The sequence below is a fragment of the Bufo gargarizans genome, chromosome 10, assembly GCF_014858855.1.
Source record: "Bufo gargarizans isolate SCDJY-AF-19 chromosome 10, ASM1485885v1, whole genome shotgun sequence".
In the NCBI taxonomy this organism is placed as follows: Eukaryota; Metazoa; Chordata; class Amphibia; order Anura; family Bufonidae; genus Bufo; species Bufo gargarizans.
Window position 1 is genome coordinate 71,494,665 of NC_058089.1, and position 18,293 is coordinate 71,512,957.

The following is an 18,293-nucleotide window of genomic DNA, read 5'->3' on the forward strand; positions in this document are numbered from 1 at the left end:
ATGCCTCAAAACTGGTTTTAAATTTCCTCTGCTGCTGGGTAAATTTAATTTTAACTCCAGTTTCCCTTTTTACACATCCACACCCTAATCATTTCCAGCCAGGAAAGCTGGCTACGCCACATGGCCAGAAGTGTTTTGCAGTTAACAAACTGCAGGTCTGTAAAACACGGATACAGGCCAAGTACATGGTGCCATTTTTTTTTATTTTTTTTTTACTGCTGCAGAAGTTTATCCTTGTCCGCAAAATGGACAATAGGACATTTTTTTGAAGGCCGGCGAAACAGACTTACAAAAGCGGACAGCACACGGTGCGCTGTCTGCATCTTTTGTGGCCCCAATGCAGAAAACGCCTATCGGATGTGGACCAAAACCATGTGCATTAGGGATTGTGTGTGCAAGACTTGAATAGGTCCACAATCCGCAAGATACAGGGAGTGGATTCGCAGACTGGAAGCCCAAAGTGTCCCATTTAAGTGAATGAGTTGGCATCGTGGACCGTGGTCTACAGCAGGGGCACGAGCCCTCATCCGTATACCTCTCCTCCTAGTATTGTATGATAAACTGACAAGAGGTTATTGTAGGATCCTCTAACCTGCCACCGGCTCTCTTGCCGCTCCTCCCCTAGCAGACTGCGGCAGGAACACACTGGAAGCGCGCGCAGCGGATACTTATGTTGCTAAGCAGCGGGTTAAGGCCTCCTTGACGTACGCGCCGCATTACGTACTACGCAAAACATTTTGTGAATGTCCCCTTTCGGCTTTGGTACAGCTCATTTCATTCCCGCCCCTCTCCGGGTGCAGCGTCACGTGGTTACCAGGAGCCGCCGGTGAGTGAGATCACGTGATGCCATTGGCCTCTGTCCGTGTCAAATACTGTCGTTCTTATGTTTTTCTTAATGGGGAAGGTTGTGCAGCCGTAGTTATCTCACACCCTGGTGCTCGCGGGCTCTAATTTACCTGTAGTCGGCTGAGCAGCACATCTTCTGCAGATGTGTAATAGGCCTTACTATGTATGTAGACAGCCAGAGACGTCAGGCTTCCCCATGTAACGCATCATCTCTTCAGGGCCCTCACATGTTGGGGGGCTTATTCCAGAGGTCTCTTCCCCTGGTATCATTTCATGGTGCACAGATCGGCAGTCAGACCCAAAGGAGAACAAAGGGATCGGGCTTTGACATTCAGGCTCTCCCCATTCACACTAGACAGTTGGCCGCTGCTGTTAAAATGAACATGCAAGCTTGGCCTCTGTCATTGTATGTTAAAGGGGTTCTCCGGGCAATTCAGTTAATTGGTACTTCATACTTACCCGTGGAAGCAACATCTTTTGTCCCTCCCATTGACACAGGCTGTGGGCTCTTCTGCCTGTGCACTTCTTTTCCTGTTCATTCAGCAGTAAGGTATCTGGAATGGCAGATTTTAACTCCTGTGCAAGAGGGAGCCTCCTGAATGATCCATGGCTGCTGCTGTTCCTATGGAGAGCCTGTGGCAGGGCTCTATAGGAACATAGTGTAAACCGTATAGAATCCAATGCTAATGCAAGAAGGAAGCCATCTAATGATTGCTCGTTAAAATTCCCTAGAGGGACTATAAAAAATAAAATTATATATATATACACACACACACACACTAAAAATACATCATTTAAAAAATAAACATAGGCATCACAGTGTGCAAATTTAAAATGTACAAATATTTATCCCATACAGTGAAATGGAAAAAGTCTAAATGGCTGATCACCGTTTTTTTGGTCGCTTCACCTTCCACAAAAGTACAGATTGCCCTGCAAAACAATATCCCTCACACAACTCTGTACACATAAAAATAAAAAAGTTGTTGGGGGTCAGAATATGGCGATGCAAAGGAAAAAAAAATGAACGGAAGGCACGTGCATGCCCTCTCACTTCTCTCTTCCTGCTGGACATAACATCAGTGAGCAGGGAGAGGGCATGCATGCACTGCACATGCCTTCCCTTCATACAGCTAATGATCTGTTATTGATGACCTATACTGAGAATTGGTCATCAATATTAAAGGGAACCTGTCACCGGGATTTTGTGTATAAAGCTGAGGACATGGGTTGCTAGATGGCCACTAACACATCCCCAATACCCGGACCTCATAGCTCTGTGTGCTTTTATTGTGTAAAAAAATAAAATAAATATTTGATACATATGCAAATTAACCTGAGATGAGTCCAGTGTGAAGGAGCGCAGCACCGCCCCACATCCTCCGAATCTCCTCCTTGCTCCCTGACGTCAGAAAGCTAGAGCCCGATAATCTTGCGAAGCGCGAGCTAGCGCATTCTAGGGACAGGACTCATCTCAGTTTAATTTGTGCTAGCGGCCATCTAGCAACCCATGTCCTCAGCTATATACACAAAATCCCGGTGACAGGTTCCCTTTGACAGTCTGGCAAAAAATAAATAAAAATATATACAAATATGTATAGTTGTAATCGTACTGACGTGGAGAATGAAGGTAACAGGTCAGTTTTATCACATGAGAAACTCTAAAAACAAAACCCATAAAACTTTTTTTTTACAATTTCACCCCATTCAGAATTTTTTCCAGTTTCCCGCTATATTGTATGCAACCCTAAAATGGTGCCCAGGGGCGGACACAGACAGCAGAGGGATCCTGTGCAAAGAATGTGCCTGGGCCTCCCACAAGCCAAATTCTCAACCTAACCTATTCTGTCCTAACATACAATACAAAACATACAGGGTTAGGCTCAATTCACATGTTCGCAATTCCGTTCCGCATTTTGCGGAACGGAATTACGGACCTATTAATTTCTATGGGGCTGCACTTCCAGGTCCGCAATTCCGATCCCGAAAAAAATAGAGCATGTCCTATTATTGTCCGCAATTGCGGACAAGAATAAGCATTTTCTATTAAGTGCCAGCAATGTGTGGTCCGCAAAATGCAGAACGCACATTGCCGGTGTCCGTGTTTTGTGGAGCCGCAAAACACACACAGACGTCTGAATGGAGCCTAAGGCAACTTTCTCACCTGTGGCACTACGCTCCGGCCACCTGATCCGGCAGGGAATGCAAGGAATTGGCCGGACACAAACTCAGGCAGGCAGCGGTTTGTGTCCCGCTGATTCTCTTCATTTTTGCCAGATTGTTCCCCAAAAATAATTGTGCTAAGCTGATACCGTGCCAGGGTGCCCCCCACAGTAACAGTGCTCCCCAAAGTCCCACCAATAGAGATAATTATCTACCAGACAACACGTAATAGTGCTCCTACAGTAATAATGTCCCCACTGTGCCCCAGAAGTAATAATGCTCCCATAGTGCTCATACTAGTTTTCATGTTCATAATTCTCTTTATAATGTGTAACAGTAAAAAAGTGCCCCCTTATAATGTGCACCAGGACATAAAAATGTCCTGTTGTGTGACAGTATAAAAAAAAACCTTAGTGCCCCCTGTAGAGCCAATGTCCCCATAGTGCCATCATAATGTGTACCAATGCCCCTTACTGTGCCCAAAAAACCCTCTTAGTGCCCCCAGTTGAGCCATGGTCCCCATAGTGCCCTATAATTTACGCCAGTATAAAATACTATATTGTGCCCTGATGCGCCTCCCATTGTCCTGATGGTGCCTGACATAATGTGCCAGTATAAAATGCCCCCATAATGTGTGCCAGTATAATGTCCCTATATAATGACCCCAATAGTGCTCCTATCACCCAGTTCTCCATACTGCTCCCATTTGAGCCAATATATAAGTTAGGGCCCCCATAGTGCTCCTCCCCCTCCACAGTGCCCCCATGTGTGCCAGTAAATAAGATAGTGCCCCCTATGTGTGCCAGTATACAAGATAGGGCCCCCCATAGTGCTCCTCCCCTTCCATAGTGCCTCTCCATGTGTGTCAGTATTTAAAATAGGGCCCACACAGTGCTCTTCCTCCTCCATAGTGCCCCCCATGTGTGCTAGTACATAAGATAGGGCCCCTAGCAAACTGTAAATAAAAAAATAAACATATATACTTCATGCAGCCGCTGCTGTACAGTAATACACTAGTATAGTGTATTACTGTACAGGAGCGGCTGCATGAAGCGCACGGCGTCATAGCAACCAATGACGCCGTGCGCTCATGCTGTCAGGAGGAATCCTGGCTGGGTTTCCACGGTCCGCTCTCTGCCGCGGGACACGGCTGTGTGCATGAGGCCATAGCCGCATGAGGGCTTGCTTTTTGGAACAAGTTGTATTTTCTAACGGCACAATTCAATATTGCACATAATGTAGTATGAAGCTGGAAAAAAACTTCCAAATGTGAAATTAGAAGAAAATTCATTTCTGCCACAGTTTTTTTTTTTTGGGGGTTACATTTAAATTGTAGGAACATTTGCAGAAGCAGCAATGCCTATAATTGTATTTTGTTATTTATTTTAATTTTGGGGAAAGGGGACTGTTTCAATTTTAATTTGTAAAAACCTTTTTTATACTTTTTTAGTTTTTTTTAGGCCCCCAAGTGGACACCAACATGCAATCATTAGATTGTATATAGTAATGGAATTTTAAGCGTTACAATATACAAAGATCTGTATATTCCAGTACAGTGCTGCAATCTGCAGGCCTGAATTGGAATATACCAGTAACTAGAAAAGCTACAATTTCTGGGGAAATTGTGTGAAGTGTGCTTGCCTCCACCAGTAGTCTACAACTGGAGAGGGCGGAGTATTTGGGTTGAGTGGCTTGAGTAACTGTTGTGTGGTTTGAGTGGCTGGAGTAACTGTGGAAAGGCAGCACTGGGCAGAGTAACTGTGTGGAGTGAGTAAAGATAGTAAACATTACACTAACCAATTGATTGATCAAATTTAAAAAGTGCACATGGCAAGCTTGATAGAGTGAGAAAGGCATTTCAACTTTTATTTATATAGCACATTTAATTGCAATGTTGTTGCCCAACGTGCTTCACAGTTACATTAACCCCTTCCTGACCTTTGACGTACTGTTATGTCATGGGAACCACTGAGTTCCCGCAATTTGACGTATTAGTAGATAGTGATCTCGCTGGCACCGGAGCGGTGCGCGCACGACATCACTGCAGGGGTCCGGAAGTCCGTGGTAGCCAGGCCCCTGCTGTATCTGCCGGCATATAAAAGCTGATGCCAGCGGATTAACCCCTTCTATGCCGCGGTCCGCGCTGACCGCGACATAGAAGAGGTTTGTGTGCGGTGAACGATCTCACCGCGGGGACCCGATGCTGTGCAGAGGCTGCCCAATGCCTTGCTCGGCATCGGGAACTGCCTTCTACGGGAGCCGAGGAGATTCAGCCTCAGGCTGGGTCTCCTAGGCAACCTGTTTGAGTCATACACTAACAGGCAATGCGTTACAATACAGATGTATTGTAATGCATTGCAGAGGGGATCAGACCCCCAAAAGTGAATGTCATAAATAAAGTGTAAAAAAAAAAAAAAAGCACACACTATAGCTCTCAGAACATGGAGACTAAAACATTGCTATTATTGTGCTAAAGTGAAATACATAAATATATATATATATATATATACATACACACACACACACATACATATTAGGTATCGCCATGTCCGTAACAACCAGCTCTATAAAATATTACGTGACCTAACCACTCAGGTGAACACCGTAAAAAATAAATAAATAAAAAAAGCAATTTGTCACATTACATCACAAAAATTGCAACAGCAAGTTATCACAAAGGCGTATGCCCCCCAAAATAGTACCAGACAGTCACCTCATCTCGCAAAAAATGAGACCCTACCTGAGAGAATCAGTCAAAAAATTAAAAAAGCTATGGCTCTCAGACTATGAGACACTAAAATATCATTATTTCGGTTTCAAAAATGCTATTATTGTGTAAAACTTATTAGATATTGCCACGTGCATAACGATCTGCTCTATAAAAAAAAAAGTCACATGACCTAATCCCTCAGGTAAACGCTGTAAAAAAAAAAACAAAAAAAACAAACAAAAAAAAAAACGGTGCCAAACTAATTTTTTTTGTTACCTTGCCTCACAAAAAACTTAATCTAGAGCAATAAAAAAAATCATATGTACCCCAAAATAGTACCAATAAAACTGGCACCTTATCCCGTAGTTTCCAAAATGTGGTCACTTTTTTGAGTTTCTACTGTAGGGGTGCATCAAGGGGGCTTCAAATTGGACATGGCATCTAAAAGCCAGTTCAGCTAAATTTGCCTTCCAAAAACCATATGGCTTTCTTTCCTTCTGCGCCCTGCCGTGTGCCCGTACATAACAGCAGTTTACAATCACATGTGAGGTGTTTCTGTAAACCGCAGAATCAGGGTAATAAATATTGAGTTTTATTTGGCTGTTAACCCTTGCTTTGCTACTGGAAAAAATTTATTAAAATGTAAAATCTGCCCAAAAAGTGAAATTCAGAAATTTCATCTCCATTTTTCCATCAATTCTTGTGGAACACCTAAAGGGTTAACAAAGTTTGTAAAATCAGTTTTGTATACCTTGAGGGGTCTAGTTTCTAAAATGGGGTCATTTTGGGGTGGTTGCTAATATGTAAGCCTCACAAAGTGACTTCAATGGCATGGACCCAATGGCATGGAAGGTCAGCGCGATGTCTAAGGAAGGCATCACGCTGCCTTCCAGTGAAGAGCCTGTGAGATCCAGCCCCCTGGATCTCACAGGCCGGAAGCTGTATGAGTAATACACACAGTATTAGGCCTCATGCACACGACCGTTGTGTACATCCGTGGCCGTTGTGCCGTTTTCCATTTTTTTCGCGGACCCATTGACTTTCAATGGGTCCGTGGAAAAAAATAAAATAAAAAAAAATAAAAATCGGAAAATGCACAGTTTTGCAGCCGAGACCGTGATCAGTGTATCCTGTCCGTCAAAAAAATACGACCTGTCCTATTTTTTTGACGGACAACGGTTCACGGACCCATTCTAGTCAATGGGTCCATGAAAAAACATGGATGTACACAAGATTGGCATCCGTGGCCGTAGGTTACTTTCATACAGACGGATCTGAAGATCCATCTGCATAAAAGCTTTTTCGTGAAAACTCAGATCCGACAGTATATTCTAACATAGAGGCGTTCCCATAGTGATGGGGACGCTTCAGGTTAGAATATACTAAAATAACTGTGTACATGACTGCCCCTGCAGCATCAGGGGGCAGAACCCCCCCCCCCCTGTAGTTAACTCGTTGGCGGCCAGCCCCCCACCCACCCTACCCTGTAGTTAACTTGTTGGCCAGCTCCCCTCCCTCCCCCTCCCAATTAAAATCTCCCCCCCTATCATTGGTGGCAGTGGAGAGTACCGATCGGAGTCCCAGTTTAACCGCCTCGGGTCCGCCTAACGCAGATCTGCGGTCCGGAGGCGGCAGCTCTGCGCAGAGTGACGCATATATGCGTCATCTCGCGAGAGCCGAGACTTCCTGTGAACACGCGCACACAGGCGCGCGCGTTCACAGGAACTGAAGGTAAGAGACAGGATCTCCAGCCTGCCAGCGGCAATCGTTCGCTGGCAGGCTGGAGATGTGATTTTTTTTTTAACCCCTAACAGGTATATTAGACGCTGTTTTGATAACAGCGTCTAATATACCTGCTACCTGGTCCTCTGGTGGTCCCTTTTGTTTGGATCGACCACCAGAGGAAACAGGTAGCTGTGTAAAGTACCACAAAACACTACACTACACCCCCCCCCCCCCCCCTGTCACTTATTAACCCCTTATGAACCCCTGATCACCCCCCTGTCAGGCTCCGTTCAGACGTCCGTATGATTTTTACGGATCCATGGATACATGGATCGGATCCGCAAAACACATACGGACGTCTGAATGGAGCCTTACAAGGGGGTGATCAATGACAGGCGGGTGATTACCCATATAGATTCCCTGATCACCCCCCCTGTCATTGATCACCCCCACATTTTTTGTCACAAGTTAGTGGAATATGAGACTTTGTAAGAAAAAAAAAATCATCATTTTCCGCTAACTTGTGACAAAAAATAAAAAGTTCTATGAACTCACTATGCCCATCAGCGAATACCTTAGGATGTCTACTTTCCGAAATGGGGTCATTTGTGGGGGTTTTCTACTGTCTGGGCATTGTAGAACCTCAGGAAACATGACAGGTGCTCAGAAAGTCAGAGCTGCTTCAAAAAGCGGAAATTCACATTTTTGTACCATAGTTTGCAAACGCTATAACTTTTACCCAAACCATTTTTTTATTTTTTTTTGCCCAAACATTTTTATTTTTTTATCAAAGACATGTAGAACAATAAATTTTGCGAAAAATTTATATATGGATGTCTTTTTTTGCAAAATTTTACAGCTGAAAGTGAAAAATGACATTTTTTTGCAAAAAAAATCATTACATTTTGATTAATAACAAAAAAAGTAAAAATGTCAGCAGCAATGAAATACCACTATATAAAAAGCTCTATTAGTGAGAAGAAAAGGAGGTAAAATTCATTTGGGTGGTAAGTTGCATGACCGAGCAATAAACGGTGAAAGTAGTGTAGTGTAAAAAGTGGCCTGGTCATTAAGGGGGTTTCAGTTAGCGGGGTTGAAGTGGTTAATCGCTGGGGTTCCGATCGGTAACCATGGCAACCGGGATGCTACTGCAATTTGTAGAAGCATCATACTTACCTGCGAGGTCTATCTGTGTCCGGCCGGGAGCTCCTCCTACTGGTAAGTGACAGATCATTAGGCAATGCACCGCACAGACCTGTCACTTACCAGTAGGAGGAGCTCCCGGCCGGCCAAGACATCGCAGCTCGCAGGTAAGTATGATGCTTCTACAAATTGCTAAGTAACCATGGCAACCGGGACTGCAGTAGCGTCCCGGTTGCCATGGTTACCGATCGGAGCCCCAGCGATTAAACTGGGACTCCGATCGGTACTCTCCACTGCAACCAATGATAGGGGGGGAGATTTTAATTAGGAGGGGGAGGGAGGGGAGAGGGCCGACTGGCCACCAACGAGTTAACTACAGGGGAGGGAGGGGGGCCCACTGGCTGCCAATGAGTTAAAAACAGGGGGGGGGAGGGGGGTCTGCCCCCTGCTGCCTGGCAGCACCTGCCAGGCAGCAGGGGGCAGTTATGTACACAGTTTTTTAGTATATTCTAACCTGAAGCATCCCCATCACCATGGGAACGCCTCTGTGTTAGAATATACTGTCGGATCTGAGTTTCACGATCTAACTCATATCAGACAGTATATTCTAACATAGAGGCGTTCCCATGGTGACGGGGACGCTTCAAGTTAAAATATACCATCGGATTGGAGAAAACTCCGATCCGATGGTATAAAAGGGACTCCTGACTTTACATTAAAAGTCAATAGGGGACGGATCTGTTTGCAATTGCACCATATTGTGTCAACGTCAAACGGATCCGTCCCCATTGACTTGCATTGTAATTCAGGACGGATCCGTTTGGCTCCACACGGCCAGGCGGACATCAAAATGACTTTTTTTTCATGTCCGTGGATCCTCCAAAAATCAAGGAAGACCCACGGACGAAAAAACGTTCACGGACCTACGGACCCCGTTTTTGCGGACCATGAAAAAAATACTGTCGTGTGCATGAGGCCTTACTCATACAGCCAATGCATTCCAATACAGAAGTATTGGAATGCATTGTGAAGAATTAGACCCCCAAAAGTTCAAGTCCCAAAGTGAAAAAAATAAATAAATAGAAAAAATAAAGTTTTCCCAAAAAGTTTTTAAAAGTTTCAAGTAAAAAAAATAAACAAAAACGTCAGGGCACCCCAGAGGAAGCCAGCAGGGCGTTGGGCTTTTTTTCCTGACCACCACGCATACCCCCACTATGCCACCTAAATGATAAGTATTTCAGTCCTCCATTTTTGTTGATGGATTTCATGCACTTTAACTTATATTTATTTATGTGGGGGCATGTTTATGGCTTTGTGGTGAGCCAGGGTGGCATGTGTACATGGTTGATTCTCATGGCCCTGATTTATTGTATACAAATGATTTTAAACCATTTTTTGTCGTGTCTGTTGCTTTAAATAAATTTGATATATTTTTAGATGTGCGGCTCTTATCGCGGTATTTTTTCTTTGAATTATACTGTGTATTATATACCGTGTGCCGGCACTCTTACTTCAATTCTGATGTGCCCCCATTTTTTTTATTACACGGCTCTATAAACACATCACATGACCTAACCCCTCAGACGAACACCGTAAAAAATAAAAACTGTGCTAAATAAACAATTTTTTTGGTCACCTTACATCACAAAAAGTACAACAGCAAGCGATCAAAAAGGTGTTTGCCCACCAAACTAGTACCAATCTGTCACCTCATCCCGCAAAAAATGAGCCCCTACCTGAGACAATCACCCAAAAAAAAAATATATATATATGGCTCAGAATATGGAGACACTAAAACATTTTTTTTTTGTTTTAAAAAAAAGCTGTTATTGTGTAGAACTTACATAAATAAAAAAAGTATACATATCTGGTATCGACATGTTTGTATCGACCGGCTCTATACAAATATCACATGACTTAACCCCTTAGATGAACAACGTAAAAAAATTAAAATAAAAACTGCGCTAAATAAACCATTTTTTGTCACCTTGTCACAAAAAGTCTAATAGCAAGCGATCAAAAAGTCACACGCACCCCAAAATAGTGCCAATGAAACAGTCATCTCATCCCGCAAAAATCATACCCTACCCAAGGTAATCGCCCAAAAACGGATAAAATTATGGCTCTCAGACTATGGAAACACTAAAACATGATTTATTTTGCTTCAAAAATGAAATCATTGTGTAAAACTTACATAAATAAAAAAAAGTATACATATTAGGTATCGCCGCATCCGTGACAACCTGGTCTATAAAAATATCACATGATCTAACCTGTCAGATGAATATTATAAATAAAAAATAAAAACTGTGCCAAAACAGCTATTTCTTGTTATCTTGCCTCACAAAAAGTGTAATATAGAGCAACCAAAACTCATATGTACCCTACACTAGTACCAACAAGACTGCCACCCTATCCTGTAGTTTCTAAAATGGGGCCACTTTTTGGGAGTTTCTACTCTAGGGTTGCATCAGGGGGGGCTTCAAATGTGACATGGTGTCAAAAAACAGTCCAGCAAAATCTGCCTTCCAAAAACCATATGGCATTCCTTTCCTTCTGCGCCCTGCCGTGTGCCCGTACAGTAGTTTATGACCACATATGGGGTGTTTCTGTAAACTACAGAATCAGGCCATAAATATTGAGTTTGGTTTGGCTGTTAACCCTTGCTTTGTAACTGGAAAAAAATATATAAAATAGAAAATCTGCCAAAAGTGAAATTGTATCTATTTTCCATTAAATTTTTGTGGAACACCTAAAAGGGTTAACAACGTTTATAAAATCAGTTTTAAATACCTTGAGGGGGGGGGGTAGTTTATAGAATGGGGTCATTTTTGGGTTGTTTCTATGATGTAAGCCTCGCAAAGTGACTTCAGACCTGAACTGGTCCTTAAAAAAAAAAAAAATAATCGGGTTTTTGAAAATTTAAAGATTTGCTTCTAAATTTCTAAGCCTTGTAACAGCCCCCAAAAATCATCAATATTTAATGAAAAATGATCCAAACATGAAGTAGACATATGGGGTATGTAAATTAATAACTATTTTTGGAGGTATTGCTATGTATTATAGAAGAAGAGAAATTGAAACTTGGAAATTTGCAATTGTAAAAAAAAAAATTGGTAAATTTTTTTTTTTTTTTAAACTTAATTTTACCAGTGTCATGAAGTACAATATGTGACGGGGGGAAAAAAATCTCAGAATGGCCTGGAAAGGTCAAAGCGTTTTAAAGTTATCAGCACTTAAAGAGACACTGGTCAGATTTGCAAAATATGGCCAAGTCCATAAGGTGAAATAGGGCCGAGTCCTTAAAGGGGTATTCTTAGCTTGCAAATTCGTCCTCACATGCAGTTCACTTCCTGGTTTTCTGCAGCCAAGGCTGGGCGGGCTTAGGCTGGTAGAGTGAAGGCCAGCCACGCCTCCTTATGACATCCCACTGAGCACTGAGATCTTACGTGCTAGTTCATGTGAAGACTATGAGTCATCAGTCTGGCAGCCTGCAGTGTGTGTGTGTGAGGCCCCTCCCCCTGCTGGGGAATCAGAACGCTGTGATAAGTGAGCTCAGTGTACAGTAACATGTGGCTGTTCTGCAGTTTTACACACGAAATCTCTGTCTGATCTCTTACAAACCCATTTTGTTTATCAAAAAATATAATTCCATATTATACATTAGCTGAAAAGATTGTCAGCCAGTAGACTTATAATCTGTGCTTTTGTCTCCCATAAAACATGACCTACCCCCACCCCCCAGCACTGAGGCAGATTTCTTTCTATTACAGCTGTACTCCAGTTGTGTATAAAACTTACACTATGTATCTGTATAGATGCATATACAGCTCAGCTACATGTGTCTACTCCAGTCCCCTAACATCACTTTGGCTGAATGGCTTCCTATACAGCTTTGCTACATCTTTATTCTACTCCCCCACTAGCACTGTGTCTGAAAAGCTTCATATATAGCACTGCTACATCTGTCTGTTTATCTCTTCAACCATCTCTGTGGCTGAACAGTCTCATATACAGCTCTGCTACATCGGTTTCTCTCTTCCATCAGCATTGATGCTGACCCACCACATATACAGTACAGACCAAAAGTTTGGACACACCTTCTCATTCAAAGAGTTTTCTTTATTTTCATGACTATGAAAATTGTAGATTCACACTGAAGGCATCACAACTATGAATTAACACATGTGGAATTATATACATAACAAAAAAGTGTGAAACAACTGAAAATATGTCATATTCTAGGTTATTCAAAAGTAGCCACCTTTTGTTTTGATTACTGCTTTGCACACTCTTGGCATTCTCTTGATGAGCTACAAGAGGTAGTCACCTGAAATGGTCTTCCAACAGAGTTCCCAGAGATGCTTAGCACTTGTTGGCCCTTTTGCCTTCATTCTGCGGTCCAGCTCACCCCGAACCATCTCGATTGGGTTCAGGGTCGGTGACTGTGGAGGCCAGGTCATCTGGCGCAGCACCCCATCACTCTTCATGGTCAAATAGCCCTTACACCGCCTGGAGGTGTGTTTGGGGTCATTGTCCTGGTGAAAAATAAATGATGGTCCAACTAAGCACAAACCGGATGGAATAGCATGCCGCTGCAAGATGCTGTGGTAGCCATGCTGGTTCAGTATGCCTTCAATTTTTGAATAAATCCCCAACAGTGTCGCCAGCAAAGCACCCCCACACCATCACACCTCCTCCTCCATGCTTCACGGTGGGAACCAGGCATGTAGAGTCTAGGGCTGCACGATAAATCGAAAAAATAATCGAATCGCTATAATCGGCAAATGCGATATGGCGATTTGGCAGACCCGAAAATGCCGCGATTATATATAAAGGGGCCCTGGGCACATAACTGCCTTTTGCGTGTAAAGTGTTTTACTAGTGTGTGTGTGGGTGAAACAATCTCTCTCCTAACAGGTCCGGCCTCTGTACTCACTATGAATGCAATGCTCTGCAGCAGGCGGCAGCGAGGTGGCCGGCCGGCGCGTGACTGACGTCACTTAGTAACGCTTCTGCTTCCTGAAGTGGGAGGAGCGTTACTAAGTGACGTCAGTCACGCGCCGGCCAGCTCGCTGCAGAGCATTGCATTCATAGTGAGCACAGAGGCTGGACCTGTTAGGAGAGAGATTGTTTCACACACACACTAGTAAAACACTTTACACGCAAAAGGCAGTTATGTGCCCAGTTTAGGACACATGAGGGGGACCAGCATAAGATGCTATATGTCTTAAGCTGGCCCCCCTCATGGCCCTATGTGTCCTCCACAGATCCCCCCACAACTCGGCGTCCTCCACAGATCCCCCCACAACTCGGCGTCCTCCACAGATCCCCCCACAACTCGGCGTCCTCCACAGATCCCCCCACAACTCGGCGTCCTCCACAGATCCCCCCACAACTCGGCGTCCTCCACAGATCCCCCCACAACTCGGCGTCCTCCACAGATCCCCCCACAACTCGGCGTCCTCCACAGATCCCCCCACAACTCGGCGTCCTCCACAGATCCCCCCACAACTCGGCGTCCTCCACAGATCCCCCCACAACTCGGCGTCCTCCACAGATCCCCCCCACAACTCGGCGTCCTCCACAGATCCCCCCCACAACTCGGCGTCCTCCACAGATCCCCCCACAACTCGGCGTCCTCCACAGATCCCCCCACAACTCGGCGTCCTCCACAGATACCCCACAACTATGTCATACCCAGCCGCGTCAGCGGCTCATATGGGAAAATCCAAGCAAATAGACCTCTAGCACAATTCCTTTAAAATATTGCATCGCATATCGTTATCGCAATTTTTAGGGCCCTAATCGCAATCGCACAAAATTCCCATATCGTGCAGCCCTAGTAGAGTCCATCCGTTCACCTTTTCTGCATTGCACAAAGACACGGTGGTTGGAACCAAAGATCTAAAATTTGGACTCAGACCAAAGCACAGATTTCCACTGGTCTAATGTCCATTCCTTATGTTCTTTAGCTTGTTGCATGTCCTTTAGCTTGTTGCATGTCCTTAGCAGTGGTTTCCTAGCAGATATTCTACCATGAAGGCCTGATTCCCACAGTCTCCTCTTAAAAAGGACCTTTCACCAGAAAAAAGTATCTAAACTGACTATACAGACGTGTAGAGCGGCACCCAGGGATCCCTCTGCACTTACTGTTATCCCTGGGCGCCGCTCCGTTCTCCGGTATGTTCCTAGTTAGGCTCCACCCAGGGGAACCTGCCGCGGTCTCCTTCTCCTATGCTGTAGCGCTGGCCAATCGCAGCGCTCAGCTCATAGCTTTCAGTACACTTGCGTTTTTCCGGATCCGGCGTGTAATACACGCCGGATCCGGACAACGCAAGTGTGAAAGAGGCCTTACAATGTTTCACATTGTTATATTGCGGCCTTGTGCTAAAATAAAAAATATAGATCGGGTTTTCCCCATCATTCTGCACTCCCTACCCTATAATCGGAAAGTGAGAGCAGAATTTTCGAATTTTTTTGTAAATTTATTAACCACTTCCCATCTGGGCCATTTGCCCCCTTCCTGACCAGGCCTAATTTTGCAAAACTGACATATCTCACTTTGTGTTAATAACTTTGGAACGCCTTTATTTATCGAAGTCATTCAGAGATTGTTTTCTCGTGACACATTGTACTTCATGATAGTCATAAATTTGAGTCAAAATATTTCACCTTTATTTATGAAAAAATCCAAAATGTACCCAAAAATTTGAAAAATTCGCAATTTTCTAAATATAAATTTCTCTGCTTTTTAAAACAGAAATTGATACCTCATAAAATATTTATTACTTAACATTCCCCATATGTCTACTTTATGTTGGCATCATTTTGTAAATGTCATTTAATTTTTTAGGACGTTAGAAGGCTTAGAAGCAATTCTTCCAATTTTTAAGAAAATTGCCAAAACCCACTTTTTAAAGGACCAGTTCAGGTCTGAAGTCACTTTGTGGGGCCTACATAGTGGATACCCCCATAAATGACCCCATTGTAGAAACTACACCCCTCAAGGTATTCAAAACCGATTTTACAAACTTTGTTAACCCTTTAGGGGTTCCACGAGAATTAAAGGAAAATGGAGATCAAATTTTTAAATTTCACTTTTTGGGCAGATTTTCCATTTTAATCAAATTTTTTCTTTAACACATCGATGGTTAACAGCCAAACAAAACTCAATATTTATTACCCAGATTCTGCGGTTTACAGAAACACCCCACATGTGGTCATAAACTGCTGTATGGGCACACGGCAGGGCGCAGAAGAAAAGGAACTCCACATGGTTTTTAGATGCCATGTCCCATTTGAAGCCCCCTGATGCACCCTTACAGTAGAAACTCCCAAGAAGTGACCCCATTTTGGAAACTAGGTGATAAGGTGCCAGTTTTATTAGTACTATTTTTGGGTACATATGATTTTTTGATCATTCATTATAACACTTTATGGGGCAAGGTGGTTGTTTTAGCACATTTTCTATTTATTTATTTTTACAGCATTCATCTGAAGGGTTCAGTCAAGTGACATTTTTATAGAGCAGATTGTTACGGACGTGGCGATACCTAATATGTATACTTTTTCTTATTTATTAAAGTTTTATACAATAATAGCATTTTTGAAACAAAAAAATTATGTTTTAATGTGTCCATATTCTGAGAGCTATAGTTTTTTATTTTTTGAGAGATTTTCTTATGTAGGGGCTCATTTTTTGCGGGATGAGGTGACTGTTTTATTGGTTTGGTTCCATTTTGTGGGACATATGCATTTTTGATCACTTGGTGTTGCACCTTTTGTGTGTAAGGTGACAAAAATTGCTTGTTTTGACACAGGTTTTTTTTTACGGTGTTCACCCGAGGGGTTAGGTCATGTAATATTTTTATAGAGCTGGTTTTTACGGACGCGGCAATACCAAATATGTCTATTTTATTTAATTTTTTCTTTTTTTAACTTTTTTTTATTCCTTACTTGGGGACTTTTTTTTTTTTTTTTACATGTGAAACTTTTTTTTTATTTTATTTTTTCAACCATTTTTTATTTTACACTTTTCATCCCCCACCATAGCCCCAGTTACAGGAGAAATGCACCCCCCCCCCCCCCCCGCTGTACAGCCTGAGTGCAGGGCTGATCAAGGCCACATGACCGCCAGGCCGGAACAGGAAGCGCATAGCGGAACAGAACCACTACAGAGTCACGGTGGGGAGTGGGGGGAAACCCCACCGTACAATGTCTGAAATTGAGGAAAGCCACTAGCCCTGGAAGCCAGGATAAGGGAGCAGGTCACCTACTATCGCCACCCTCATCCTAGCCCTGACTTTCTAACTGCACGAGCGAACCAAGATGGTAGGGGGGCTCATGCATTGGAACCTGGGCCCTTACTAGCCCTGATGATCCCTGATAGTAAGGTCTGGGCAAGGAGACGACTGGTTCATCCACAACATGGATGAACCGGAGTCTCACACAGGCCTAGCAACTGGGAATGGCAGACAGTGCACAGTTGGATCGGCAGGCAAGAGCCAAGAAACAAAAAGCACTTACCTGCCGCTGCAACAATGACGGCTGGACTCCATGAGACAGTACTGGAACCTGAACACCTAACAGAACATAGCACAAACTACTAATATCCAGCACACCAGTACCTGCCAGGACCCCCAATGCAGACAGAATGCATGGTGGCCCCCCGGCAGAGCTGCCCACAAACTTTTAGTTCCCCCTCCGGGGAACCCCTTCCGGAGGTACAGACAAATTGGGAAAGTCCTAGCATACATGTTGGACAACAACAAACCACACACGTAACTACAACTAGACATAAACAACAAATCTACAAATCAAACCGACACCAGACATAACAGATAAGGTAGGGAAAGGACAAGGAGGAGACTAAGGGATGACATCGATTTAGAACTAGGATGGCCCTCAGATTGCATCCAAGAAAGGAGCAAGCTCCTTCTCAATCAAAGGCAGACATAACAATGATCTTAGTCTCACAGCAACAGAATAAGAAGAGACCTGAGACCACACCCAGCTCCACCTTGCTCACACCTTAACCCTGTGCACCTCAGAAAGGAAGGAAGACTGACTTAAAGGGGAAGTGCACGCGCATGCAATACAGCAACACGTTGCCACCGGCAACCAGCATGTGCAGCTTAAGTGTCATGGCAAACAACTACCAAGCCGTGACAGGAGTGCTTCCGTGGGGTTTCGTCCCGTACTTCCGTTCCGAAAAAAGATAGGACATGTTCTATTTTTTTGCGGAACGGGCAGGTCGCGAACCCATTAAAGTGAATGGGTCCGCGATCCGCTGAGGCTGCCCCACGGTCGGCAAATTGTGGGCTGCAGCACGTTCATGTGCAGGAAGCCTAAAGGGGGTTAACCAGGTAAAGACAGTGATCACCTATCCTCAGCATAGACCATCATTATCACATCCTAATCCTGGCTCCCCCGCCGATCAGCTGTTTCAGGGAGTCGCTGTGCTCACTGGAGTCTGGTGAGTGCAGCTGGCTCCCGGTAGCTTTCCAAGTAGAGCGCCATATATTGTATAGTGGCTGTGATTGGTATTGCCAGATAACCCCTTTAAGACCCTATAGTAATAATCCTCCATTATGGAGCCAGTCCCAATCCCTATTTAGGGCCCATGCAGCCCCCTGATAGCCCCACTGATGCTTATGATGTGAACTTTACATGGCTGGAATGTGAGCACTAGCACCCCCTACCC

The 18,293-nt window shown here is 43.9% G+C and overlaps 1 protein-coding gene across 1 annotated transcript in view; it reads left to right on the forward strand.

Annotated features, from left to right (window-relative positions):
• The first annotated feature begins 737 nt into the window (after positions 1-737).
• Positions 738-18,293, forward strand: part of UBXN1 (UBX domain protein 1) — a 239,545-nt gene continuing 221,989 nt past the window's right edge. Inside the window, exon 1 of the mRNA XM_044270967.1 lies at positions 738-826. The gene's annotated coding sequence lies outside the window, so the exon portion shown is untranslated. The remainder of the gene's footprint in view (positions 827-18,293) is intronic.